The sequence below is a fragment of the Dipodomys ordii genome, unplaced genomic scaffold (assembly GCF_000151885.1).
Source record: "Dipodomys ordii isolate 6190 unplaced genomic scaffold, Dord_2.0 Scaffold34, whole genome shotgun sequence".
NCBI classification, from domain to species: Eukaryota; Metazoa; Chordata; class Mammalia; order Rodentia; family Heteromyidae; genus Dipodomys; species Dipodomys ordii.
Genome location: NW_012267250.1, coordinates 16,123,682 through 16,151,546, shown reverse-complemented (window position 1 = coordinate 16,151,546; position 27,865 = coordinate 16,123,682). Strand labels below are relative to the sequence as shown.

The following is a 27,865-nucleotide window of genomic DNA, read 5'->3' as shown; positions in this document are numbered from 1 at the left end:
GCTCAGCTACTTCAGGTAGGAAAAGCTATGGGAATTCCAATCAGAGATCCGTGGGAGAGTCACCAATTTGGTCCTGAGAACTTGGTCTGTCACCTCTGGGACACTGAGTATGAATACCTGCAGGTGACAGGGCAGTTGAACCTAGAGTTAGGACTAAAATCAGGAAGCTTAAGATGGAAATCCAGGGCTGGGAATATGGCTCAGTGGTAGAGTGCTTGCCTTGCATGCACAAAGCCCTGGGTTTGATTCCTCATCACCACATAAGCAGAAAAACCAGAAGTGGTGCTGTGTCTCAAGTGGTAGAATGCTAGCCTTAAGCTGAAGAGCAGAGGAAGACCAGAGAGACAACACCCAGACCCCGAGTTCAGGCCCAACGTCCTCCCACAGAAAAATGTAACCTTTAGGAAGGATGGTTAGCAACCTGAGACAATGCCAATGTGCCCCTCTGGGAGTGTGCTGAGGACACCCAAATGTTTGGTGGAAGCAAAGGGCCCTTGAGAGTCTCAGGATTGGTGATGACAGTCAAGGGAGAGTTCAAGCTGGGCCCTGTGTTGAAAGTTTAGTATAGAATGAGCACTTCACTTCCACTTCAAAATGGAAAACTTGTTGCCTTCATCGGTTCCAATGTGGCAAAAGGAGCTTGATTAAAGGAATGGTCTGGGGAAGGGGTGGAAGGGATTAAATCTGACAATGTAATCCTGCTTTTATGTGGGAAGGTGATTACTTGCTAGTCTCCCAACCTTCTCCTAATTTCCTCACTATATAGAGAGAAACCTAAACCTCTGGGCCCGATGACATATCCCAGCTTCCTGGGACAGGTGGGACTCAAACCCCCAATCTGCAAAGAGTGACCAGCACTCACCAGTCACATGGCATCGGTCTCCAGCTCTGAGTTTCAGAGAACAGCCCCATTTGCTTTTCATGGGATTTCTATAGGAAGTGGTTTCACCTAGGTCATGTTTGCAAAGCATCAAGCAAGCAAGGTTGCAGAGCAAAACATAGCCTTTGAGTCACAAGAACATAAGCAACACATAATCTTCACTTGGTCAGCATGATCCATGCTATCAATTTATTGACACTTGATTACAAAAAACAAACAATATCCTTGGATTACAGAAATCAAAATACAATCTCCGGTGGGGGTATTCTATGGAACAGACATGATTTTTATTATAAGCTCCGGACTAATACAGCAAGTCAGTACCGATGACAAGCCGATGACAAGCCTCAAGGTTGTCAGTGGCCTTCAGCAGAGTTTGTAGTCAACGGAAAAGCTGCCAGCCAAGGAAGCTTGAGAGAAGTAGAGATGTTCTTTAACTTTGTAGCAAGGAGGTAAAGGGGCTAATGCTGACGGCTGGTCAGCCTTAGCCTGGGGTTTTTCTTTACCAAGAGGTTTCCCCTTGATCAATAATTTTGTTCTGTTTTGAACTCACATTTTTGTTCTCATGGACATCCTTTCCTTACTGTCTCAGGGAAGACAGAAAATTTCCTGGAGCAGGAGGGAAGGAAATTTAGTAACTCAGATACCTTGAATTTTTAGTGGGGATTATCACACCAGATAGTTGGGTTCCCTTGTGTAAGATTCTCAAACAGGAGACCACTACTTGTTTCAGGCAGGAAGGAGTTAATTTGTGTTCCTTCCAAAAGGAAATACTCATTTAATTATACAAATTTACAAATCAAAATACAAGTGGAGAGGTTTAGCGGCAGTGTTTCCAGTCAGGTGTCCTGGCTGAGGGAGGCTCTGGATGGAAGAGCAGCACTGGGTGAGGCGGGATGGCTCCATCTTCAGAACTTGAGGCTGAGTCCTGAATCCACAGCTGAGGCCCCCTGGTTGGTGGTGGTGAGGTGGAAGCCTGTCTCCATCACCTCCTCCTTCTCACCCAGCTGGTTGAAGCCTAGATCACCCCTTGGGGGCTGAGGGCTGGTGCCACACTTCACCCTCTGCTGCTGCTGCTCACTCTTGGCAGGCCAGGTGGGGAACATGGAAGGGTGGATAGGGCGGGGGTTCTCACGAAAATACTCGTGTTTGAGGCTATCTTCTGCAGTCATCAGCCTCCCAGGGAAATAGGTCAGGAACTTGTTCATGAGATCAAAGCCTTGTTCTGAGAGCAGAGTCCCGAAGCGCTTCCGGAGGTGGTTGTAGGGTTGTTGGCTGAAGGTCATCTTCTTGACCGCTGGGAGCTCATTGTAGCCAGGCCAGATTTTCTCACTTGGAGTCCCCAGATCCTTGAATATCTTGTGGATCTGATCCATCTCCGACTTCCCGGGGAACAGGGGCTTATGTGTCAGCAGCTCTGCGAAGATGCAGCCCACCGACCACATGTCCACGGGTGTGGAGTACTCCTTGGCACCAAGCAGCAACTCGGGGGCTCGGTACCAGAGCGTCACCACGACGGGGGTGTAGGCCTTCAGGGGCATCCCGTACTCTCGAGCCAGCCCAAAGTCAGCGATCTTGAGGATGCCTTCGTGGCTCAGCAGCAGGTTGGAGGTCTTGAGGTCCCGGTGCAGAATCCAGTTGTCATGCAGGTGATTCACCCCCTGCAGCAGCTGAAGCATCAGCGTCTTCACTTCCCCTGGAAGAAAGGGCTGCTGCATGGTCTGCATGAGGCTCTTGAGGTCATGCTCCACGTAGTTCATCACTATGTAGATCTGGTCCATGTGGCTGCCCACCACGATCTCCCAGATGCTGACAATGTTGGGGTGCTGGGCCTTGAGGAGGGTGTTGATTTCTCTCAGGGATGTGATTGGGAACCCTTCTCTCCCCTCCACTTTCAACCGTTTCAGAGCCACAATGGCATCTGTCTTCTTTTCCCTGGCTCTGTAAACGACCCCGTAGGTGCCTTCCTCAATCCTGTTCAGGCACTGGAACTCCTCCACGCTGCGGCAGCCCTGCAGCGCCGGCAGGTATTTGGGCAGCTCCTGCTTGGGCTCGGTGGGCGACAGGGCTGGGGAGTCAGGAGGGTAGTCCCCTGTGGTGGACATGCTGCTCTGCGGGGTCCCCTCGCCCACTTCTTCCTCCTCTTCTTCACTGTCCCCGGAATCTCCTCAGATCGCGACTCTGGAACAGCCAAGATGTGGTCTTCTTGGCCTGGCTCTTCACCCTCACTCATTTCTTCCTCATTTCCTAGGTCTGCAGACTGCTCTGAGGCCTCCTCCCAGTGGCTCCGTGGATCTTCCGAGCCCGAGACTGATTCCACTGAGGACCTGCCAGAGCTGCTTTTCCTCTCCCTGTCACTGACACTGTCCTGTAGGTTAGACAGCAGACCTCTTGCCTCGGTTTTCTCTCCTTTGACTGGCTTCGGTCTGTCTCCCAGTGCAAAGCTCTCCCTGGGTGGCCACACCCAGCGGGACTCCAGGGAGTGGCCCTGCCCTTGTTGCTATAGGCCGCCCTGGTCCACCAGTGGTGTGCCAAGCCCTCCCTGCGGACCTCAGGCTCCTGGCGCCATCCCTGTCCCTTCTGGTCCCGCGTCTCTTTCTGGTGCTTGCTACTCCTGCGCTCCCATCCTCGCTTCCCTTTGACCTGCTCCAGTTGGACCCCCTCCCTCCCAGGACGTTCTCTTCCCTCTTTCATCCTTTTCTGTCTTAGCCACTCGAGGTGATCTTGGTCCTGCTCTTCTCGGTGTCGCTTCCAATTTCCGTGCTTGCTTTCTCCTTTCACTTGAGCATGCTGCCCCCCTTGCGCTGAGCGGCTGCCATGTCTGTGCTTCTCTTTTCTCTTCTCTTTGCAGCGATGGGTCTTTGCTCGCCGAGACATCTGCTGTGAGGGATGGATGGCCAGAGACTCCTCTTCTTCTCCCCTGCCTTCCATCGAGTCCTCTCTTGTGTAGGGTGAGTTTCTGATTGTGATCTCCATTCGGGGATCTCTCTGCTCCCCTTGTTCAGCGGAGTCCTGATTGGAATCCCTGTCATCAGAACATTTTAAGCGTTCCATCTCCACTCTCTCCTCTTGGTTTCTCCTTCTCTTCTTTTCTTGGAGAATTTCTTCTAAAGTTTTCACTCTCCATGAGTCCTGCACACAACCAATTTGAATTAAAACAGCGAGCACCAGACTTCTTCTGAAAGAGATTTTTCAGGAGAAAGACCAGCTTACTGGCCTGCTGGAGATGGAGATGGGCAGAGAATGAAGGTTTAGGACAGGGGAGAGGGATTATATAGGGAAGGACAAGGAGGTATGGGCCACAGCAATGCAGAAATGACCACAGAGCCTAGGGAGCCTCTCACTGTTGGAAGGAGGCAGGACTGAGTACATGAGGGCCTGGCTGGGCAGCTGAAGACAAGACAAGGAGGGTTGAGGGTGGGGCTGGGCAAATGAGGGTGTGGCTGGAAGGATCAGGGCTAGGTAGCAAGACTTGAAGGTGGGTCCATCAGATGAGGGCCTGGCTGGGCCACAGAGGTGATTTTGGTTCAGGCTGTGGTGGGGTCCTTCTGAGGAAGAGAAGCTAAGGGGATGGTGGGGGCTGTTCTTCTGGGCAGATCTATCATTGCTGACTTGTTACAGTTCTGAAGCACATCCATGCTGGCTAATTGTGCTGATTTTTCAAGGCCAAGATCATTAGTAATACTTACTTGGTTGTGACTAGGCTTATGCATCTAAGGAAAGTGGTCTTGGGAGGCAGGGGCTGAACATTAAGAATAAAGCCATTAGAGAAGTTATTAGAGGCCACACAAAAGTCACACCGAAGGGCAACCATCCACTCAGGGCAGGAGTGAGAAAAAGGACTTGGAGATGACGAAAGAAATGGAAAGGATTACAGAAGAGGGCAGTCAGCTCAGTGTTAATCTCATCTTCAGGGATGGAAGTCAGCTGTACCTTATTGGGCCTGAGAGAAGCAGGTGTACTTTGTAGTCAGTGTCAGTCTAGGAGGACCAGGAGCATAAACCTTTTTCACTCTTGACCGATGAAACCACTGTGACTGTCCACTGAGCTACACTGGGGTGGGAGTGGTCAGCAGGACCTGGTGAGACGCTGTCCAGCTAAGATGTAAATCAGATGCATTAAGGGTTTTGAGAAAGACTTGCTCCCCAGAAAAAAACTGTGGGAGAAGGGAAAAGGCCTTGATGAGACTGGGGGAGGCATTTGTCAGCTTGTTGGTATAGCATATGTCTAAGAAGAATTAAGATAGGAAGATAATCCATTTGGAGAAAAAATGTTTGAGTTATTTGACTATAACCAGGAGAGCTGATCACTCCCTCTGGTCTCTATGTCAGGCTTTTCTGATTCCCAACCTTGTGTAGCTACTGGGAAACATCAGGATACTGTATACATGAGATCTCCATACCTTCAGAAGCTCTTCTCAATTGAAGCCAATCAAGAATGCTCTACTTTTCATGTACTCTTGAGTATTTTTAAAAATGGAAATAGAAATTTATGTATGAAGTATGAAGATACTGTGATTTGAAGAAACATGGGAATGGAAAATAGATGGCTTGTTAACACTGTGAGGAGAATGGAAGGATGTGTTTGTCAAGGCAGGAGCACTTGAACTGACAGGACACAGGTGATAGATGAGCCAGCACCGCTATCATAAAGGTAGAACATGATCTTCCTTTAGGATCTTCCCCCCACCCCTTGGAATTGGGGATGGAAAATGCCAGTTGAACTACATTCCTGCCCATGTTTTGAACTTGTGACCCTTCTTTCTAAGGCTCATGAGCTCCTGATATTGAAGGAATGCACCACCTTTTAGTAAATGATCCATGACAGGTGGATAATTGGCTTTTCTGTTTCCTCAACATTGTTTTGTTTATAGGCGTAGTGATGGAAGTTCTACAGCTGCCTTAGAGAAATTGGGGATCTCTGAAAACGAGCATATGCAGACATGAGAAGTTCTCTCCTGCTTGCCTTCCCTGCTGTCTGTTGGCTATAAATACCAAGTGGTTGCTAAGGATGGGAGAAAATGAAGATGGACACAATTCTAATGCTGCTGGATCCATGAAGCCCTGTGATCCATCTTCTTGAATCTGTGAACCCATGTGTTGACTTGCTATTCCTGAGCATTTCCTGTTCCTGAACAGTTCTTGTTTGGTTACCAGAGAGAAAACCCTGGATCTTATTATTGGAGGTAGACTTGACAGTTAGAGTTCTCCCTTGAGCTAACCCTGATTTAAGCCCAACTAGTATTGGCTTGACCTTGACCTGAGGGTTGTCTTGGCCTTCTGTTGATCAGGGGAGGATAGGATCTTCTGGATTCTTCTTTGACCTTTCATAAGGGACCTCAGAAAAAGATATGAGAGGAGGTCTCAGTGGTATTGAGAGGACATTTCAGTGGCTATCATGTTCTAGTGTTCAGTGAGAGAGGATTAGTTCTAAGTTTTAGAAATATTTCATGCATAAGTATCTGGCTTTATGGGAAATGTGTGTATACATGTACATATATATGTATATGTATTTTAAAGACTACATTCTACGAATCAAAAATCATGCAATATATCTCACTTAATGTATTTATGAGCCATGGTAACTGGCAAAAATATTTAGGCTTATAGTTTTTCCACACATGGTTTAGTTTCAGTGACTAGGTTTTACATAATGATACAGCCTATGAAACACTGTATTCACCTTGGTCACCTATGCATACAGCAGATGTCTTGGAGACAGCAATTCTGTAACAATGATCATTCCTGTGAATGCTTATGTGACTTCAAAGGATACTTCAGTGCTAATACAAGAACCTGCAGAGTGAGTTAGTCTTACCTTGTCTGGGTCATCTGGGAATGTCATTAGGAGCCATTAATAAGAGTACTTGCAACACTGAAACCACTTCAGACATTTTAAAAAGTCAAAAATATAACTTCTGCAATGCCAGTAAGATGATGATCCTAGGGAAAGTGATGCAGAGAAGTGGTTCTTCTCATCCTAAAGAAGATGCTGGTCCTCCCAAGACTGCAAGTCTTCTCTCATTGATGACAGGCTAGACTGTGGTGGTACACCGTGTTCTAAGCAGTAGACCAGGACATGAAATGCTTACCTATCTACTTTTGGATCTATAACAAAACTGGAGGACCAAGAAGTCAAAGCCCCAATGTGGAAGGAAGGTGGCTGATCTCTAAACCATAGATGGGAATGACTGTATTCTGTGAGGTGAGAGTAACCTCTCAGCCACTGAGGCTGGGTCTTTCAAATTGCTAGTGTTAATAACAATAGGTTATATTAGCAAGAATGATGTCAAACACACAATGCTTATCCTCCTTGTAGTTTGTCTTCTAAGCCAGTTACTCAAATCTTAAATATTATCAAATGTAAATGTGTAATTTTGAAATCTCCAGAGAGTTGATTTGACTTTAAAGTTGAATTGCAAGTCACATTAATAGGGTATGCATGACCTGGGAGACAATATCCTGTCTCCATCCTAGATCTAGCCAGTATGGGACTGTTAATACTGAGTACCAAGGACTGAGAGATGAATACATATACTTACCCTATTTGCAATTTTAAACTGGAATCCATCCCCTGAACAGCCCCTGGAAGGGAAATTTCCAAGGATGGAAATGAAAGGAAACTTATTCTGCTAAAGCATGGATGATGACGAGTATCTATTGAGGAACCTGGTCTTGGTTCCTGTGTCAGAGAAGCAGTTAAGGTGTAGCTATTTTAATTAGTCCACGGGACAAAATGGGTGAGTGCGGTTTGAGAGTTCTCTATTTATCCTCTCCTACATTGCAGCTCACAAAGCAGTGCTCCCTCTTGAGGCCCTTGAAATCTCAGTCCCAGAGACCATGCCATCTGCTGCTCACCTGTGTGCCAAGGCACCAGATAAACAAGTCACCAGTAGGAGGTTTCTTGAAGGTTGTTTTTTCCATGCTGTCCTGTGCCTTTAACTTTCAAGTTCTTGAAACGTGTGTTAAAGGAACTTCTTTTCCAGTAGTGAAGGGGTTAAAACTGAGCACATGTTCCCTTTCTAGTGATTCCCTGGGACTCTCAGGCAGCCACAAGTGTGCATTAACTAATGCACAAGTATGCATTAATATTGCTGGTATGGACAGAACTCTGGAAACCTGGCATGTGGATAATGCATGTTTCAGACCACTAACTGAAACTAGGTAGGTCATATTTCTTTGTTTCCCATTGAAGACTGGTACCCCAGCCAGTGATGCTTAATAGAGGCAGAGCAAACAAGATTGCCCTTGTCTTTGTATGTCCCCAATTCCTGCCCATGTGGGCAATGGCATTTTGGAGTGAAGCAAACATCAAAGCTGCACTAGTTTCTTTGTGACCCTAGCTGTCTCAGATGATAATTGAGAATTTTTCTGATACATAGTCTTTGTTTACAATATTACTATTATTATTATCTTTAAGTAGTTGTACAAGAAGTTTCCATTCTACAAAACAGTATATGAATACAAGGTGCAGAGACATACTCTTGAATTTCTTTTCCTCACACTATGGTGTCTTGGTCTTGGTAGGAATGGCTTGGCCCTTAGGAAGTTGCGTTGATTGTTGCTTAGATATCTACCTTTAAAACCTGGATGTTCAGCTTGAACCCCTGCAAAGGCTGTGTCCACATCTTGGTGGACCAAACAGCAGAGGCATTGGTGTCTGTACAATGGATGGTCTCTGAACTATCCAGCCTGTCCTGAGGATGTGCATTGATTGTTGTGCCCAGGTCACAGGACCCCCACCAAGAAGACCACTGAGAGTCAGACTTTACGGCTGTACTAAGGTTTTATTTAGTCAGGCTACAGCTCAGGCCTTGTCCTACACACCGACACAGCAGAGCCTAGGAGGAGAGCCCCAAGCTAAAGATTTTCAGGGCTTATGAAGACACACAACCAACCAGGTGTTTGAATTACCACCACGTATTACTCTGCTAGACAAAATTTCCTGATCTTAGGTTTAGTTTAAACAGCAACAAATGGTCACTGCCTCCAGTATTTAAGCCTTCAATGATCTCATGGATCTAACTGATCTACTGAGAAGCTGAGCTGCTAGTGATGTTGATGTATATGATGGGCTGAAAGTCCATTGTTCTCTTCAGGTTCTGCTATGGCAGGTGTTGTTCATGAGGACAGAAAAATTCTTAGTTTCCTGTGGGCAGAAGATTCAAGATTTATTTTCCAAGTACAGGTGTTGCCTATTTTGTGTATATCATGAATTCCTTTGGATTCTTTGCTGGAGACTTCCCAGTCAGATGGGGTACGTGTTCCTGGGAGGTAATGGCCAGAATGGGGTAGAGTCTTCCAGAAGCTTGAGCAAGAGCAGGTATGAGGTGATTCTCAAGACCCCTCCCCCTCTGTTTTTCTTCTGGGTTCAGGGGTGAGGGGAAGCTCATGCAGCATCTTTCTCTGATTCTTGTTCTTAATGAAAAGGCAGGTAAAATCATCTTGCTATGGACATGTTCTCTTATGGTTGGTCATGCAGCTTAGGCCCTTACTCCTTGCTGGGTCTTGGTTGCTGGAGTTTGTTCTTCTAGGACCCCTCTCTTATCATGAAATTGCTATTGTCCTTGGTACTGGCATGGAGTGACATCGTCTGGGGTGGGGCTGTCAGCTGTTGGCCTCAGCATCAGTCTCCTTCCAGGGAGGGTTTTTGCCTGGCTCGAAGAGTTTGAGCTGTGTCCCTGGAGTGGTCTCTGTCTACTGTTTGCATAGTAAACATGGGATTTGTCTATCCTATGTGGGCTCAGAGTTAGTTTGGGACCCATACCTCACCTGTGAGCAGGTGTTCTTCAGCTGAAATCTTCATTACCATAAGATAGTAATGGTCCTTCTCTCTCCTCCTTGGACTTTGTTCTATTCTAACAATGCTTAGCTTCATTTTGAAGAGGAAATGGCCTTTAGCCTTCACTCAGACGAGGATAGCTTTGAGTAAGACACACTTCTGCCAACTCCTGGGTAGCCAAGGTTCTCTCTGGAATCAAAATATTTTTGTAGCCTCTGCAAGACAAGACTCCTGAGGAGCCTGTATGTGCTGGGTCATTGGCCAGGCCCATGCCCACTCTTCAGGGTTCTAGTGTTTGGTAATATATATCAAGCATACAAACTGTGGTCTTGCTGCATGAGTTATCATGTTTGCTCCACATTGTCTATGACCTAGAAATTCTCTTGCTTCAGTATTCAAAGTGTGGTCTTGCTGAATGAGTGACCATGTTTGCTACAGATTGTCTATGGCCTAGACTTTCTCTTGCTTCAGTGTCTAGTCTACTTTCCTTATGCATCATCCTTCAGACTTCCCTTTGACTATGAAATCACCATGAGTATGGGCCTTGGGTTTCCAGGCCACCTGTTTCTCTCTTCTATGAGTGATGGTGTCTGTGGGCAGGTGCTCTTCTAGCCTATATTTCAAAGGGTGGAGTCCTTCCCACCCTTTACCTTGAGTTTTCTTTATTGGTCTCTGCCCCCATCCTTCATGTCTAGCTTGTAGGTCCATTCCCCGATTGATTTGGAATTACATCTTGGAATGGACTAATAAGTTTATATCCCTTTAGGGTCCTATAGTCACTTTCAGATATGACAGATAATCTGATTCCCTCCATCTAGCTGTTGGCTTCATTAGTCAATTTGGTCTCCACAGTCTGTGTGGAGAATACTTAGAGAAGATGATGTAAACAGCTGCTCATGTCTTGCTCACATCTTGCTTTATTCAGGCTTAATCCTGGATCTGGTTGTTAGATGGGTTATGTCCATTGGCCAGGTATATCTCTCAAAATCTCCAGTTTATACACCTACATCAGAGACTTGGTGGAATAGGAATTGGAAGAATTTTCTGGTGTCTGTGATTACTATTCATGATTAGAAAGGTGATCTGGAAAGGTAGCTGGCTGTGCCCCCGTCATGCTAGGTGATGTTGGGACTTGGCTCTGGAAGTGTCCCCTCTGAGGCTGTTGGTCATCTGGGAAACACAGGGTGAGCCTGTAGGGCACGTGCTCAAAATTAGGACCTCCATTCTGGTTACCTAGGGATCAGAGACAGAGTGTCAGTGTGGTCCCAATCAGCTGGATTTGATGACTTGCCAGGCTTTCTTAGTCGAGCTTCTTGGGACCTAGTGTAACTACTTTTCCCAATTACTACTTTTTCTTATGTATTATTATAGCCAGATGCTATAACAGCTCATGGTAAATCTCATTGATCTGGGGCCTTGAGTTGATTCTCTGTAAAACTTTAAGAGTGTTTCCTGCTGTGTGGCCTGTTACTGGTATGTTCAACCTTGGCCAGGTATTTCCCTTAACAGTTTTGGAGGCACCTACCATAACAGAAGTGGAGTCATGAAGTTTGTAAGCTCCTTGCTATACCTAGGGCCCAATACCTTTTCAGTGAAATATCCTCTGCCTTTAATCTGATGCCCCTGACCTCTGGAAATGAGCTTATGGTAATAGCTGTGTTTCCACACATAGAAATTGTACAAGGACATCTGAGATTTGTGAGTGCTATTCTTAGGTTTGATTCCTGAGATTCTAATTAAGGGTTTGCTGCCTGATACCGTGGTACCAGTATTTGCAAGGAGTAACTGACAAGGGCACAGTAGAAACTCAAAATTGTCTGCCTAATTGGCAGGTAGTGAAGGAATTGAAATGCCCTGGGATTAAGTGTGAGCAGCATCTGGTTATAACTGGGAGTCTCCAGTCTGTTCTGGTCCTTCTCCAAGTCTGATGGCTCTCATTTCCTTATAGGGTGGTAAAGCACTGTTCTCATGTTGCAGGTAAGACTTATCACATTCTTTGGTTCTGCCAGGCTCTTAAGTTGCCAGTTCATGGGTCTATTTCTATTTTTATTGGAATGTACAGGCATGTTGTAGATTCTTGGCTAATAATGGGGCCTAGGCTACTCCGAAGACTGAATATCCAGTGTGAAGGTCCTTTATGGTCTCTGGACCCATTTTATAGGTGGGTTCCCCTTCATACCCTATGAATAATTCAGAAACCCTTAGATTTGTATTCTTTATCCTTGTACTTCTGATGGTTATCCAGGATAGGATGGCCAGCCTTGGACATAGCTGGCAACTCTCCTCACATGGGGCAAAGGAAGATTCATAGAGCAGTCCCTGGAGTCAGATACTGTCATGGAGACCTCCCAGCAGAGAGGCTTAAAATGGAATGGATTAAAGTATTCCTTGATATGAACTCAATGGCATACTGATGCAAAATGATGAACCCTAGTTGGATGTTATTTCTGTTAAAATGTTTCCTTGAATTACCACTCTAGTCTTAGATTGTAAGACGTTCTTCAAACCTTTTAACTAACATACATGCATACCTATGGGGAAGAGTTAGATACTTTTATGCATAGTATCATATATGAATGCTATCATCTCAAATACTTTATAGTTCTTTGTGTACGAACACTGGAAATCTCCTCCTAGATTTTTGAAATATTCAATATATAATATTCTCTCTCCTGGGCATCAAACACTAAAATTTATCCATTCTGTTGAGCTGGTACTTTTTGGCCAGTCTTCCTTATCCTATCTTCCCAGCCTCTGACTACTATTCTCCCAAGGTGAGATGCTTCAACATGGAGACCATAGATTATTGTTCTGTGCTTCAGCACTGCACTGTTCCAGGTTCATGCATATTGCCATAAATGATAGCATTTGATTATGCTTGAGTAGTATTCCACTGTGTAGGCAAACTATATTTATCCATTTATCTTAGGGTGAATCTATATCTTGTGAGTTATTCAAATTACTTTCAGTAATGCTGCAGTAACACAGCAGTGCAGAGAGGACTTTGATCTCTGCTATATAACCAGTAGTGGATCCCATGGTAATTGTGTCTTTAAATTTATTATATTTTGCCTGACCTTGGGAAGTCCTCCAGGCAGTCCTGGGGACTCTCCCAGCTGCTTCTGCTCAAAGCTAGCACTCTACCACTTTGCACCACAGTACCACTTCTGGCTTTTTCTGTTTATGTGGTACTGAGAAATGGAACCCAGGCTTTCATGCATGCTAGGCAAACACTTTACCACTAAACTGCATTCCTAGCACATGTCTATAAATTTTAAGCATACTACCATACAGTTTTCCATAAGGGTTGTACTACTGTACCAAGAGTATATAATGTTCTTCAAAACTTTAAACTTAAGCAGACTTCTAATTGGGGAGGGGTGATATCTATTGAGGCTTTGTGAGTTATATAATCCTAATTAGCAATATTTTTCATAGGCCTGGTAGGTAATTTGCAGATTTCTTGCACTATCTATTCAGGTCTTTTTTCACTTGCAATTGTATATTCTCTTGATACTGAATATATAATTTCTGCATATTATGCCCTCATCAGCTTGTTTACACATGTCTTCTTCCACTCTCTAGGTTTCTTAGGCTGTTTCTTTTGCCATACATAAATGTTTTAATTTGATGTAGCCCCATTCATTTGTTTTTGCTCTGGAGATTTTACTTTTCAAAATCCTTGCTCAGACCTACGATATACAATATTCCCTAAGGTCTAATTCAGAAAATTCAAAATGCTCCTAAATGCTCACACAATGCCAGAAATGGAAAATTCTACTTGACCATAGGTGACAGGTTGTAGTCAAAATGAAGGCATACCAAACTGTACAAATGAGTTCAGGTGTGTGTAAGGTACACATATACAATATATAGCAATTTCATGGTTCCCTCTTTAAATTTGGTTGTTTCCAATACATCCCCATGATCTGTCATCCAAAACGTTTCTGACCAAAGGCATTTGGAGAAGGATGACTCACCTTGTAGGCGTCTCATTATTTTGAGTCCAAGGTTTGGATTTTGCTTTGAAGTCTTATATTTTGAGTTGATTTTGTGTATGAGTTAGAAGTCTAGCTTCCAAGTAAGAATATCGAGTTTTCCCAGCATGATTTATTGATGAGGACCTTCTCTCTGTTGTGTTCTTTGGGCTTTTGAAAATCAGTTGCTTAAAAATACTGGTTTGTTTCTGGTCTCTGTCCTGTTTTGCTGTTATTATCCCAGCCCCATGCTGTTTGGGTTCCAATAGCTTTGTAGTATATTCTGAGGTCAAACATAGCTCTAGCTTTATACTTTTTCCTCAAGATTGCTCTGGTCATGGTGAGGCCCTCTCTGGTTCCATTAGATTATAGGTAATCATAATGACCTCAGTTTAACTGAATTACTTCTACAAATACCCAGTCTTTAAAGACATCTCCTTGGGTACAGTTGGTTAGGATTCAAAAGGTTTTTGAGGGAGATTTCCACCCTTGAAATGACAATATCCTGCATCTTAAGCCCACTGTGAGCTAAACATAAGTAACTCAGACCTGCATTCACAGGTAACTCAAGATTATGGAGTTTCTTCCATTCTAGCAAATACCCACAGTAAAGGTCAGTGAACTGATCTTGAGTGTGTTTGGATATGTGGCAGGAAATTTTCATGCTTTCTCTTTCTCCAGGCATGTGGGCTTTCTTCCTGTGATTGCTAAGGACAATCATGTCCCAGAATCTTCTGGTGATATCCACAAACTTTGGAGTAGATGACTATTAGAGCATTATGGGTGTTTGTAAGTTTTAGGGACTATTTATATAATCTGCCAGATATTCATCAGCTAAAACATTGATAGCCAAAGATTTTCCTCCCATTCTGTGTGTTGTCTCTTGATTCTGAAAATTGTCTCTGTGTGTGTTGGATTTCCCCTAGCAGTTTCAGGTCTTCACCATAAGATCTGTGATCTACTTTGAAGAGCTTGTCAGGGTGAGAAGAGAGGGCTCTACCTTCAGTCTTCTACATGTTGCTATCCAGCTTTCCCAGCACCACTGCTTTTTAAAAATATTGTCAAGGTGATGTATAGAAGGGTTACAGTAACATAAGTAAAGTAATAAGTACATTTCTTGTTGAACTTCTTACCCCTTTCTTGCTTTTCTCCTACTCTCCCTATCTCCGCAATCCCCCCTCAAGTTGCATCTAGTCTTGTGTATGTCACTGTTGCATTGGTTCCCCCCTTGTCCTTTGTCTCATGACTCTGTTGTTCACTTCTCTTTCCTATTCAAATAAACATATATACAATCCAGGGTACCAAAATCACATACAGTGACAACAGGGGATGGATATACCATAGGGGGAAAAACAGACAAGGGAAACAAGAAATCACATAGTACATTAAAAACAACAAAGAAAACCCTCTTGTGTCCATATTTTGAAGTTCATTTCCCTTAGCATCATCTTATATGGTCGTATGTGCATAGCTTTTGAGCTATTCTGCTCATCTGATAGGATGACCCTAGATATATACTAATTATTGCCAATAAGGGAAACCATGGAACTGTGTTTCTTTTTTTTTTCAGGTAAGGGATAGGTTTATTCAGTAGACCTGCTGGGACCAGGCAAGGTTGGCACTCCACATGGATGGGAAAGGCCTGGGAAAGAGCGAGAGCTGGGAATGAGAGGAAAGAGAGAGAAAAGAACTAGAACAGAGCAGAGAGAGTTAGAAAAGAGCAGAGACAGAGAAGAGCTAGAGAAGAGCAGAGAGAGCTAGAAAAGAGCATTGAGAGGGAACTGTGTTTCTTTGGGTCTAAATTACTACATTTATAATATCACCATGTGGTCATAATTAGCTTAACTTTTTAAGGCTTTGTTTACATTTTCATAATTGGAATTGGCCTGTGACTTGCCTATCCAGAACTTTCCATTGCATTGAATCATTCTGTCTCAAAGTGGCAAAATACAGTTAAGGTTACATTTTCTGCAATGTGTGGAAACAACCAAGCTTGGAAAGAAGGGTTTGTTTTATAGTCCCTCACGCAGACCCTGTGCAAATTTTTACCAGTCATGGTGGGCTTCCTGTCAGAGAGGTAGTGTAACCAGGTCTGGCCATAGAGCACTTCATCCATCCTATCCATTTGGAGACTGTTCTGACAATACATGTCTTTTCAAGCATCTCTGGTGTGGGAGACAAGCACACTTTTCCTATAGAACAGCAGAGTCTGTGGCACTGTGGCTCAAGTGGTAAAGCATTAGCCTTGAGCTGAAGAGCTGAGGCACAGCACCCAGGCCCAGAGTTCAAGCCCCATGACTGACCACAAAAAAAAGAACAGAGGAGGCTGTATGGGGACCATTTCTAAGAGCTTCATGTCTATCAAGCCTTTGGCTTTAGTTAAATAAGACATAGCGCACTTCTCTAGATTCTTCTTTGCTTTTAGCTTTTCTCTCTGATCAGAGCAGTATACTGCCATTAAGGAAAGCAGAGGAATGATGAATGAGTTCATGGTTTCATCTCTGGAGATGGCTACAGAGACAATTTGGTACTTCTTCTAGTTCCCTGTATGTGGGAAATGAGCTCAAATTTCATATGCTGTCTTATAACCTCTTTCCTTCGCTCTGTCTGCTCACATTGGTGAGTGTTGGTACTTTAGCTTTTGCCCTACTGACCCCAAGTATTTTTCTGGTTTAAAATTCACAACTTAGTGGCATGTCTTGTATCTGGTTAGATCTAGTCTAATAGTAGATCGAGAGTCTTATTTCATCTTTTAGAGATGCCTTATTTTCTAGGATAGTTTGGCTTCCACTTCTTAATAAGCCTTTATTCTTAATATCTAGAAGCATCTAAATGATTGACCTATTCTACCAAAAGAATCTATCATGTTCATAATGTTCCATGTGAAATAATAGCAGATCATACCATTAGTGCTGGTATTTCCACAATATTTGAGTGGCAAAAGTCTGTTTCCTTTTCTCCTGATTAGGCAAGAAATTCAAAGTTCCCAATGGGAGGCCAAGGCCAAGTTTGAGGAGAGACACGAGACCAGCAAGAGCTAGTGTTTTTCCAGAAACTTCAGTTTTAGACGTTTTATGTTTCCATTATTAAAAATTGGGAGGGGGAGGTTAGAAAGCCAATGTTCTATGTGGGCATTAGCTAGTAAATGGTAGTTTAAGACTATCTCTGGAGATTGACAATGCTTGCTGTCTACATTTGGGATGCAGAGTCTCTTAGAGGGGAAGAAGGAAGAGCTGGCTCCTAGTTGTGACTTCTTTTTGTCTTCCACAGCTCCGGAGTGAGCAGAAGCCATTTCAATTGGTGATACCCAAGTACTATGGGTGACATTGATCAGATTGTATGTTTGCTCTCAGGGCCTGCTTATGGGGAGCTGATTGATGCCCAGTAGTTCCCCTTCATTAAAGAGTTCTTCTATGTACTTATATTTCTATTGTAGTCCCAAGCACTAGGGCTACTTGGACTAGATGGAGCTCACATCTGACTGCTATGTAGCAGGTCTCCACTGACAGGGCTTCAGCAATAGACATGGCAGGGATGGAGAGGTAGGCCTTCTTAGATGAATGAGGCTGAGACTATAGCAAACTTAATGGTCAGATGGGACTTAAAGGCCTAGTTCTTGGGAGATAACGTCCCAGGATCTTCTTGTAGCTTCACAAACCTATACAACATCAGCCTAGAGAATCTGAGACTATTCTGACACTAGCTTTAAGCTCTGAGGTGGGGAGAGAACCTGTACCTTGGAGGTGTAGAGAGATAGATTTTCCTGCTGGATGAGGCAGGCTCAGCACACTGAAAGCCTTAACCCTGACATTATTGATTTACCTCTGTCCTAAGGAGGAACATGCCTCTGATCAATATACAACATTGCTGGCCCCAAAGGTAGCATTTGAGGTGAAAGGAAAAGCAACCACCACAATAGATTACCTTTAGAAGTTTGGCATGGCCCATGGGGGCTGTTCCCAAAGGGGCCAGGCCAAATGCTTTTCATGGGTAACATTCAGTGATTGTGAACAGGAGTCCTACCACTCAGTGACACTGTCTGTGCCTTCTCTCTTTGGTCTAGAATTCTAAAAGGAAACCCCTGATTACTCTGCTATTGAGAATTATCTTCGTTAGAAAGCATGCATCATTAAGAATCGGTGATCTGGTAGAGCTGCTTCTAGCCTTGGTTTAGCCAGATAAGCTTTTATATTTATTCAAGAACTGTCCAGAAGATGAGAAGTCGACCACAGTTGATGCCCTCTTGAATTAGTGTCTGTGTTGGCCTTATCAGAGACAAAGGTGTTGATCACTCTTCTGACTTGTCATTAGACTCCTGCTTGGCCTACATAGGTGGCTCAGGATCCTACCTGCTCCATGGACAATGTCTTGGATTCTGTTGTTGGAGAGTGAGGCTAGATGCAGGGGTCCAAAGATCGTGGTTGCTGTTCATCCTGTGGCCCAAGGGACAGCAGCTTCCAGGAGAGCAGGAAGATGGGGTACATGTGTGAGCATCACTAAAGGGCTTGGTTGATCCTGGACAAAGGCAGCTTGGAGATTAGGATGCCAGTGTTGGGACAATGTCAGGAATGAGACAAGAACCAAAGTCCAGCTCCAGCAGTATGTGCCCTTGGCCTGCCAGAACTCTTCCTTACAATCTGTCTTATACCTCAAGTGGAGACAAAAACAGGAGGCAGCATTCAGTGTCTAGCCTTCCTTTTACCTAGGTGCCCTGCCATGCTGTATATCTGTATATGGGGGCTTAATCTTGGTCCCCTGATCTGCTTTGTGCTTTTATTCCATGGAATTTTTTGATAGTCCCAATTTCCTGGCTATTGTACTCATTCACCTGAGTTTTTAATGTATTTTTATAGGCTGTCTTTCTGTGACTTCTTTCCCTACATCTGACATGATCTGTTTCAGGATACGTCAGTAAACAATTCACTGAACTGGCTGAACTAGCTTTAGCCATCTTAGGACAGAAATGGCCTGGGACTACTGAGATACTGGGACTACTTCTTATCCAGCCACAATTCGGTGTGTTGTCTGGTGATGTATTCAGGGAGAGCTTGGATCACTACCATCATTGCCATCATCCACTTGGCTACTCAGATACTCTTTCTATTCCTCCTCCTGAGCATTGTTTTTCCTGTTTTTAATATAATAAAAATCAACATTGTACAAATGCTGTGACTAGTAGGAAACAGATCCACAGTTTTCAGTAAACAATTTTTTTTCGGTCGTGTGGCTTGAACTCTGGGCTTGGGTGCTGTCCGTGCGATCTTCAGTTCAAGGGGAGGGATCTACCCCTTGAGACACAGCACCACTTCCAGTTTTCTAGTGGTTTATTGGAGATAAGAATCTCAGGGTTTCCTGCCCTGGCTGGCTTTGAACCATGATCCTCAGATCTCAGCCTCCTGAATAGCTAGGATTACAGGTGTGAGCCAGCAGCGACTGGCTTCATTGAAATTTTATAAACAATTCTGCAGTGAAACAAATGGTTTTAACAAGATTTAAAACTTTTTAAATCAGAAATGTTGACTTTCCAATAACAACGCACACACACACACCCAAGAGCAACCTGTACAAGCTGTATAATAAACTGTGTCCTTACCCTCCGGCCTTGAGCACATTGAAAATTTACAATTTCTGAAGTCTGAGAGGAAACACATAAAAGCTCTATGAATCTTTTTTTCCCAAAAAGGAGTATTTTTAGTAAAATACTATTGACTATGCATTGATATTTTTTCTCTATGGTCCCTTTGGAGGAATTTGTCAGAGACACACACTGGTGTAGAATCTCAGGGACCCTCTAGAACTAATTCCAGCCAAGCTCTTCTGCCACTTTGTGCTTCCCTATGGAGATTCCTCTTGAGATTGCTCTGTTCCCTTCATTGCTGACCATATGCTGGAGTCACACTGGGAAGGGGAGTCCAACAGCCCCCACCCACTGCCAATATTTGTAGCTCTTCTCATAACCATGGGTGCTGTCCAGAGACTTGCCATGCCCGATGGGGCCTCCACATCGTTCTTCAGACTCTCTCTCTCCATCAAGAAGGTCCATGAAGCCATCATCCTCATCAGACAAACTGGCTGTCACAGGTGACTGGAGTGTGAAAAGAGGAACAAAATTCCCTGGCTCACATCTCTTTCAGGTGAAGAAAGCATCCGAGCTGGGGCTGAGTTCTGCCTCTGTGAGAAGTCATCTTTACCCTCGTCTAGTCCATGGGCATACAGGCAACCATGAGATGCAGGTCTTATGAGCTTCTTAAACTCAAATGCTTCTTTTTCCTTTTTTTCATCCTGGTCAATGAGCTGAAAGATACCATGTTCCAGAGAACCGGAATGGCTCCTATTCCAAGCTGGGCTATACCTCAAAATCTTCTAAGGCAAGGAATCTATCCTCATAATTTATCCTCTTTGTGAGATTTTCAAGGTGTTCTTTTCTGTCCAAGGGTCCAGGAGAATCCAGACAGAAACCTGCATCAGTGGATTCAGAAGAGCCCGTTCCCTGAAGACTGCTGGTGTTTTTCACCTCCAGTGGCTGCTCACACTCAATGCTCAGCACAGGCAACTGATCCATCCTGACGGTCTGCTTGGTGACAAGGGACATTTCCCCCCGCAGCAGACATATCCAACAAGGCCTGGGCCAAGGACTATGGCACGGGTTGAGGAGGATTGCAGGCAAAAAGCTGTTGTCCCCCAATCCTCCAGATTACAGAGCTGAACCCTCCACTCTCAACCCCATGCAATTTTTTGATATTCCCTATTTCCAGGCTATTGCACTCATGACCTGGGTGTGTGTTTTTCTTTTTTAGAAAAACAAGATTTGTAGTTTATTGTCAGAAACTTTACACAGACAAATACTTTGTGTAGACAAAGCAGTGTTAAAGTATTCACCATCATTTAAGGAAATAAACCACTTAAACAGAACAATGTCTGCACTTATATCTGTATAAAAATAAGATACATTTTTACAGAATTCACACTGCAGTTCTTATAGCAATAAACAATACACAACTATAATAAAGTACAATCGATCCTGACCATGGTTTGCTATGAGATACTGCTAGGGCATTTTCCTGTGTGAAAGAATTTCCACATAGCTCTTCTCGAATGAAAATGTCCTCTGTTTTTCTAGAGACCTAGTTTGAAGAACCCACATGCTAATCACTTGGGATTGAGTGCACACACCTGGCTGCAGGATGACGCAGGAGTCGGCGTCTGTGTCTGCCGTGGCCCAAGCGGCTGCCGCCGTGGTGCTTGCCCTTGTAGACCCCTCGAAGGAGCAGACCGTTGTCCAGGTCCCTGTGCTGGCCCCTCTCGGGTCTGTGCTGCTCAGCAGCGTGGGAATGATCGCGGGGCTTGCTCTAAATCAAGAACAGGACTTTTTCCTCCTATGGCCAGGTCTGTTTGAGCATCGTCTCTGGTGCACTGGCCTCCAGGTGAGGAGAGGCGTGGTTGTGGTGGCCCATTGGCCCTCCCTGTGGCTGAGGGACCTGCTGGGGGACCTCGAGCTGTATGTCCCAGGCCAGCTCCGCCTGTTGCTGTAATGTCTTCTGGGAGTGTGTGATCTAGACCCGCGACCCCGTTCATGATCTCGACTGGTTCACACTTCTGCTCTTGCTGTCTTGTTGCTTCTCTTGCTGTCTTTTCTTATACCATGGTAAGAGCTTTAGGAAGCCTGCTGTCTGTCTTCAGGTTCCTTTTATTAAGTTCAAGCTCAAGTTTATTCATACTAGAAGATTTCATGTTCTTGCTGACTAATTTCATCCTGGGTTAGGTGTTTGTACCCTTCCCTTGTTGTCAGCAACAAGTCCAACTAAATTGTGTGATGGGGTATTTTGGACAGAAGGGTCTTCCTTGATACATAAGAAAGTGTTGCTGACCGCTGTGACTGGGGACAAGATGATAATGGGAAACCAGGCCAGTACAGTATGTTCACAAATTAAATTAAATTAAATTAAAAAAAAAAGAAAGTGTTGCTGACTGCTGTGACTGGGAACAAAACAATAATGAGAAACCAGGCCACAGAACTGGGGTCTTGGGGAGCCAGGTTACCGGATGGGATTCCTGCTACCAAGGCCTAAGGTGCCCTAAGAAGAGTTTTATTGAATTCAGCCCAGGGGGAGGGGCAACTACAGATCAGTGCACACACGAGTGTATCAGTCTATCTTGTGGTTATAGACATTAATGAAGTATAATTTGTAAACATAAAAATAATTGACTCCTTTATCATTAGGGAGCAAAAGGGAATAATAAAACATTCCTTCCATAAAACAGACATCCACCTCATCCCCAAGGCCTTAAACTCATCGTGTTCAAGCAGCTCCCCACTCACTTTTACCTCTGTCAACCTCGACCGTTAGGCCTTACTCGGGCTCAGCTCTGAGCATTCCGAGGGCACTTCGAGCTGGCATTCCAAGCTCTTCACCCTTTCCAGTTCACAGCTCAGCATCAGAGGCCCTCATGGTATTAACAGACAATTGAAGCCATATGTTGGAAGAACTGGCAAATTCCAACTCAGAGGCCAAATGTACGGTGACATTTTCAGGTTCCTCTTTGACCATCTTCACACTAAGGGACGCCAGGGACTTCTCTTTGGCTATTGCTTCTCTATCTAAGTGATGACAGCTTGAAGGCCCAGGAGAAGCCACCCAAGGTAGACAGGGCTGGGGTCCCATCCAGATTCAGTCCCTTTGCTTTCAACTTAGCTTCCTGTAAGGCCACTCTTCTCTACTCCCTTTCTAGAAATTCAGTTAGGCTTTTTCCTAGTGTACAGCCAAAGCATCTCTATGCATATTTCTTGAATTTCCTATTCTGTAGTGCCAAAAAAAAAGAAGAAACCGGTGGGGAGGAGTAGGCAGTTAAATTTGGAGTGCCCTAGTCGCCAGGTAGATGCACACACATGATACGGTCTCTGGTTGGAAGTGAACAAAAATATTGGTCACAGACTATCATTCATGTAATTACATCAGGGACTACCCAGGCAGTCTGAATGAGGGTTTGATCACGTTCACACTGTAAGACTTGTAAATACATAGCAATGATCGTCTGGGGTGCTTGACATGCGCACAGATCCCCAGCTCCTTCAGCACCCTCTGCTCTGCCTTGATAACTTGGATTTGCTGTTAATGTTGTTCTGGGCAAGAACCAGAGGGCTTGGAGTCCTTCTTCTTTACTGGTGGAGGTGGGGGAATACACTTATCACATCTCTTATCCTCCTGGGAGCTTCTGAGATTTCTGATGCAAGCTAGCCTTGAAGGACCATAGTAAGGAGGTATCTTCCTAAAGGGCAGTACTCTGGGTTGTCTCTTTGTCTTTGTCTAGTAGGACAGACAAATGGTCTAAAATGAAGTCATTCTAACTCAGGGACTTAGAAGTAGCAACATTATGATTTATGATGAGGCTGGGTCAGGGAATATACAGGTGGAGTAAAAACATGGTATCCTTGAATACTCAAAGTCCTGACCATGAGGAGACTCAGATAGTTGAACAAGATGGCTGCCCTCAGATGGACCTGCCTCTTTCCCTAGCCACTCTACTGCTGACTGAAAGGACTCACAGATGAAGTACTCTGGAGGCAAGTATCCATGGATCTAAGGTAGGACATTCAAGTCATCACTTGAATGTCTTCAAAAGGCTGAACTGATACTGCTGCAACAGTGACCCTTATAAACTTCTTGAACCTGAGAGGCAGCAGCCATTCAAAGGCCAGTTGCTGGCATTGGACTGCTGTGATAGGATGGAGCCACTTGCCTTTAAAAGACTCTTGCTTGGCAATAAAAAATAAATAAAGAAATAAAGAAATGACTGTAACACTTGGTGTCACTGATTCCACATCAGTTCTGCTTGTGACAGAGAAAGTGCCTTTTTTGCACCGGTGAATCCACAGGCTGGTGCCCATGGAACCTTCTGGCATGCAGAGCATCCCAGAAGCAGCTGGCCTTGTAGAACCCTGGAAAGGCTTCCAAAGCCTCCATCATGGCACCATGGGACATTCTGCTGTGGGAGACTGTGGTACTGTCCTTGGGTGAAGCATGTGTCCTGAGCATTCATATCAGACAATTGCATTTCCCTCTACCAGGCTGTTCAAGCTCAGACACTGCAGGAGGACAATGAACATGGCGTCTCCCATGGCAACACCAGAGAACCCACCAAACAAATGACTCCCATCCCTGTGATTGCAGCTTTGCTGTTTCAGAGCTAAACCAGGAAGAATGCTTCTCTCTTCTTGATGTAGAAGCAGTCTGTGGTCTTCTGTAGCTGCAACTTTGTATAAGCAGAGGGAACTTACAATAATGGCTCGGTGATGTCAAAGTGTATGAGAGCTCTCAACAAAGCAAGATCACACTGAGGAAATGTAGAAATACAGCCTGGGGGAGGGGAGTAAACTTCCCTCTGACTCCCCCTCCCTCAGCCCTGCAAGTGGACTTCCCAATTCTGGCCACCCTGAATTGAGAATGTTCTACCCTCTACATGCCCAGTGAGCTGGAATTGTAGAGAAGAAAACATACAGCCATGGCCTTCTATTTGTTGCCATGAAAGGTCTTAAATAATCTATATTTCTCCTCCTTGTGAATAGTGTTTGCCTAAACTTCTGAAGGATGCACTATGCATTCCATTAGTGTGCATCATGACAGAACTGGGATGGAGATTTAAAAAAAAAAGATCAGAAGACACATGGGACTGGATCAACCTGTCAGGAATCAGGGAATGTTTGTATCTAAGCAACTGCAATGTCATGCCTTCTCAAGTGGTGCTTGGCAATGAGGACAGTGGACTGTGGGTGGACATCCAGTGTTTTCCTTTTTGTTGTAGACCTTAAGTATGTGTGTAGGTATTCACCCATTCCCTCTGAATGTAAGCCTTGTCTACAAAAAGTTAATATCTTTAAATCTGATTTTCATAACTGGTCTCAGGCTCAGGCTGGGACTAAAAGAGGACAGGAGTAGGATCCTGGAGCAGTTCTTGACCTTGACTTTTCTGGGCGAACTTTTCTCTATAACCCTGAAGCCTTCTGAAGGGCTATGGGCTATTAAACTCCTTTCTCTTAAAGCACATGCAGCCTGTTTCTAATAGGGCCAGGCATGAAACATTTAATATGCTCTGCAAGCATGTTTCTGGCCTTGATTAAGCCACACTCTCATTCTCTAGATGTGCTGGACAACACCTGTCTCCTTAAACCTGTGTGTCCCCGGACTCTCTCTGTAAAACCTGGCTTACCTAGTTAATCTTCATACCTACACATGGGCACTTGTATGCACTTATGTGCTTGTGTGTTCATGGCCATACCTTCCCTTACTTGGTCTGTCACACCTGACTATGCTCAGCAGTTGTCACTGGGATCAGCTCCCAGGCTCTTTCACTGTTGACACAGAGATGGGCCACAAGGAGTTAGTGCTGCTGTCCTCGGTCCTCTGTCCTGTTACATCACTACACCACCTTTGCCCCTCTCACTTCCATGTGGAAATGACTGGGCCTTAGCTCTTCAAATGTATAGGTGAGGAGTAGTCCAGTCAGTCCTCCTCCCCCGTCCCCAGACCAAATCTTTGGTCAAACCCCTGTTGCCCTTAGTGGTTCCCATGGTAGCATCAAGTCACCCAATTTAAAGTGGAACAGAACTTTTCATTCTATGCTATACTTTCAACTTCTTGTTCAGCCCCTGCCTCCTAAGACTTCTCTCCATAGATGAATATGCACATTCACAACCAAGGAACTGTTACTGCTGCCCTGTAGCAGTCTGGATGACATCTCAGTCTTCAGTCCCTAAAAATGAACCCCCTGCGTCAGCAGGAAGTAGCCAGAGAATCAGTGGCTCTTCACAACTGTCAAAAGGCTAGAACGTTAGGTATGTCCCCTTTCCCCCTCGTCTCCTGCTTTCCTTCTCTTCTCTCCTGGAAAGTACAGCCCTATAGCCTTTCCCGAATCACCTGAGGGAAACCAGTAATCAGTCACCTCTAAATGTCAATCCCCTGAGTTGGCAAAGACCCCTTGACTCTGAGGTCACTTCCTTATCCTTTAAGGCCACTCACTTATCCACCATGGTCATGCCTCCTCTGGCCAGAGAGTTCCATAGGCTCTGAGGTCATTTCTGCATCCCCTGTGGCCACACCTCCTCCTGGCCCTCCCCTATTTAATCCCTCTCCCCTGCCCTAAGCTTTCACTCTCTGCACTGTGGTTTCCAGCTCAGGCTGGCTGGCAGTGTGCTCTCCTTCTTGCTCTCACTTTTATCAAAATCAATTCCTGCCGAAAAAGATGGCACTGACCAACTTTTTACCAGCACCTACCCAGCTATCCCAGGACCAACTTGAAGCTGAAGAGAAGGCAAGATCTCACAGGTCCTGGCAGACCTGTCTGGCATCCTCACGCAGAGAAGCTCCCCCGTATGGGTGCCAAAAAGGTTGGAATCCTTGCTCGCTAGAAGATTTTGGAGATGGAGGTACTTTTCCAGAGATCCATGTGGCCCAGTATCCACTGGATATGGGACGACAACAAACCAGGTCCAATGCGCTGGCCATTCAGGTCGATCCTGAAGGAAGAATTCGGTACGATGCAGTTGCTCGACAAGGTCAGTCAAAAGACAAGGTCATTTACAGCAAATACACTGACCTGGTGCCACAGGAGGGGATGAATGCCGATGATCCAGACCCACAGAGACCCAACGAAGAAGCTATTCAAGAGATCACAGCAAAGACAAGGGTAGCCTTAGAGAAGTGTGTGCAGCAGAAGGTTGCCTCAGCCATGCCAGTTCGAGCAGCTGATCAATCGGCTCCTGCTCAGTATCTGCAATACACACCATCTCAGCAAGGAGTGGCATTGAACTCTGGAGCTACACAGATGCTCATTTGCATGGTAGAGATGCAGACAGATCCAATGGAGCCTCCGAGGTTCCGGATCAACCAGAAGATTCCCCGGGGACCACCTTCTCCTCCTGCACCTGTCATGCACTCTCCAAGCAAAAAGATGACTGCCAAGGAGCAACAAGAGTGGAAGATTCCTCCTTGCATCTCCAACTGGAAAAATGCAAAGGGTTATACAATTCCTTTAGACAAGCGACTGGCCGCCGATGGAAGAGGATTTCAGATGGTACACATCAATGAGACCTTTGCCAAACTCACCGAAGCTCTCTACATTGCCGATCAGAAGACTCGGGAGGCTGTGGAAACACGGGCCCAAGTGGAGAGAAAAAGGGCCCAGAAAGCAAAAGAGAAGCATGAAAAGAAACTTAGAGTGATGGCCCAAAAAGCCAGGAAGAGGAGAGCTGGCATCAAAACCTGTGTGGACAGAGATGATGGGGAGGCACGTGGGAGGGAGGAGATCCAGCACGAGAGGCAAAGAGAGACAGCATGACCGGAATCTGAGAAGAGATGGAAACCGCAGAGGAAGGAACATCGAGATATCACTGAAGTCATCACTGAAGTTCTTGGTGTCCCCAATCCTTGCACCTCAAATGTTCAGTATAACCAAAGGCTCTTCAACCAGTCTAAGGGTATGGACAGTGGATTTTCAGGTAGAGAAGATGAAATTTACAATATTTATGATCACTCCTGGAGAAGTAGTAAAGCCATGGCCCATAGTGTCTATTATCCCAATGAGAATCTGCACAAGAACAAGTCTAGTGATGACCTAGAGAAGCCAAAATAAAGACCAACAGGTTTCTACCTGACAGTTTTCCAGTACAGACTACTGGCAGAGAGGATCAGAATGACCAGTTAAGTTTGAGAAAGATCATTTTGGTATGGACAAGTTTCTTCAAGAAGCAATAGCACAGTAGCTCTAAAAGACCCTCAGATAGCAGCCTACCCAAGGAACATGAGCATGTAGGCCACAAGAGGGCCTGGGTACTGTCCCTGAGCTTGTTTTGCTCAAGGCGAGTGCCTTGATAATTAGCAAAAGGCTGCAAGAGACATCCTGGAAGTAGAAAGGGAGGAGATGGCAGACAGGTGAGTCAGGGAAGAAGGAAGACAAGATAGCAGGCATTATGGGGATGAGGGGGGGATGGGAAGGCATGGAAAGGGGAAACAAAGGAGGAGGCAACAATGCTTGATAAGAAATGTACTCATTACCTTGCTCATGTAATTGTAACCCTTCTGTACGGTATTTTCACAATTTTAAAAAAACCTGGAGGGGATGTGGACAGAAGGGAACCTTACTGCATTGTTGGTGGGAGTGTAAACTTGTTCAACTACTTTGGAAAGCAGTATAGAGGTTCCTCAAAAGACTCCACATAGAGCTCCCCTAGGAC

The 27,865-nt window shown here is 44.9% G+C and overlaps 3 pseudogenes; 1 reads left to right on the top strand and 2 right to left on the bottom strand.

The window, feature by feature from the left end:
- Nucleotides 1-1,788: 1,788 nt before the first annotated feature.
- LOC105986254 lies at nt 1,789-4,518 on the bottom strand (annotated as a pseudogene).
- Nucleotides 4,519-19,392: 14,874 nt separating this feature from the next.
- On the bottom strand, nt 19,393-23,755 carry LOC105986253 (annotated as a pseudogene).
- A 2,120-nt stretch (nt 23,756-25,875) lies between these two features.
- Nucleotides 25,876-27,865, top strand: part of LOC105986252 — a 2,830-nt pseudogene continuing 840 nt past the window's right edge.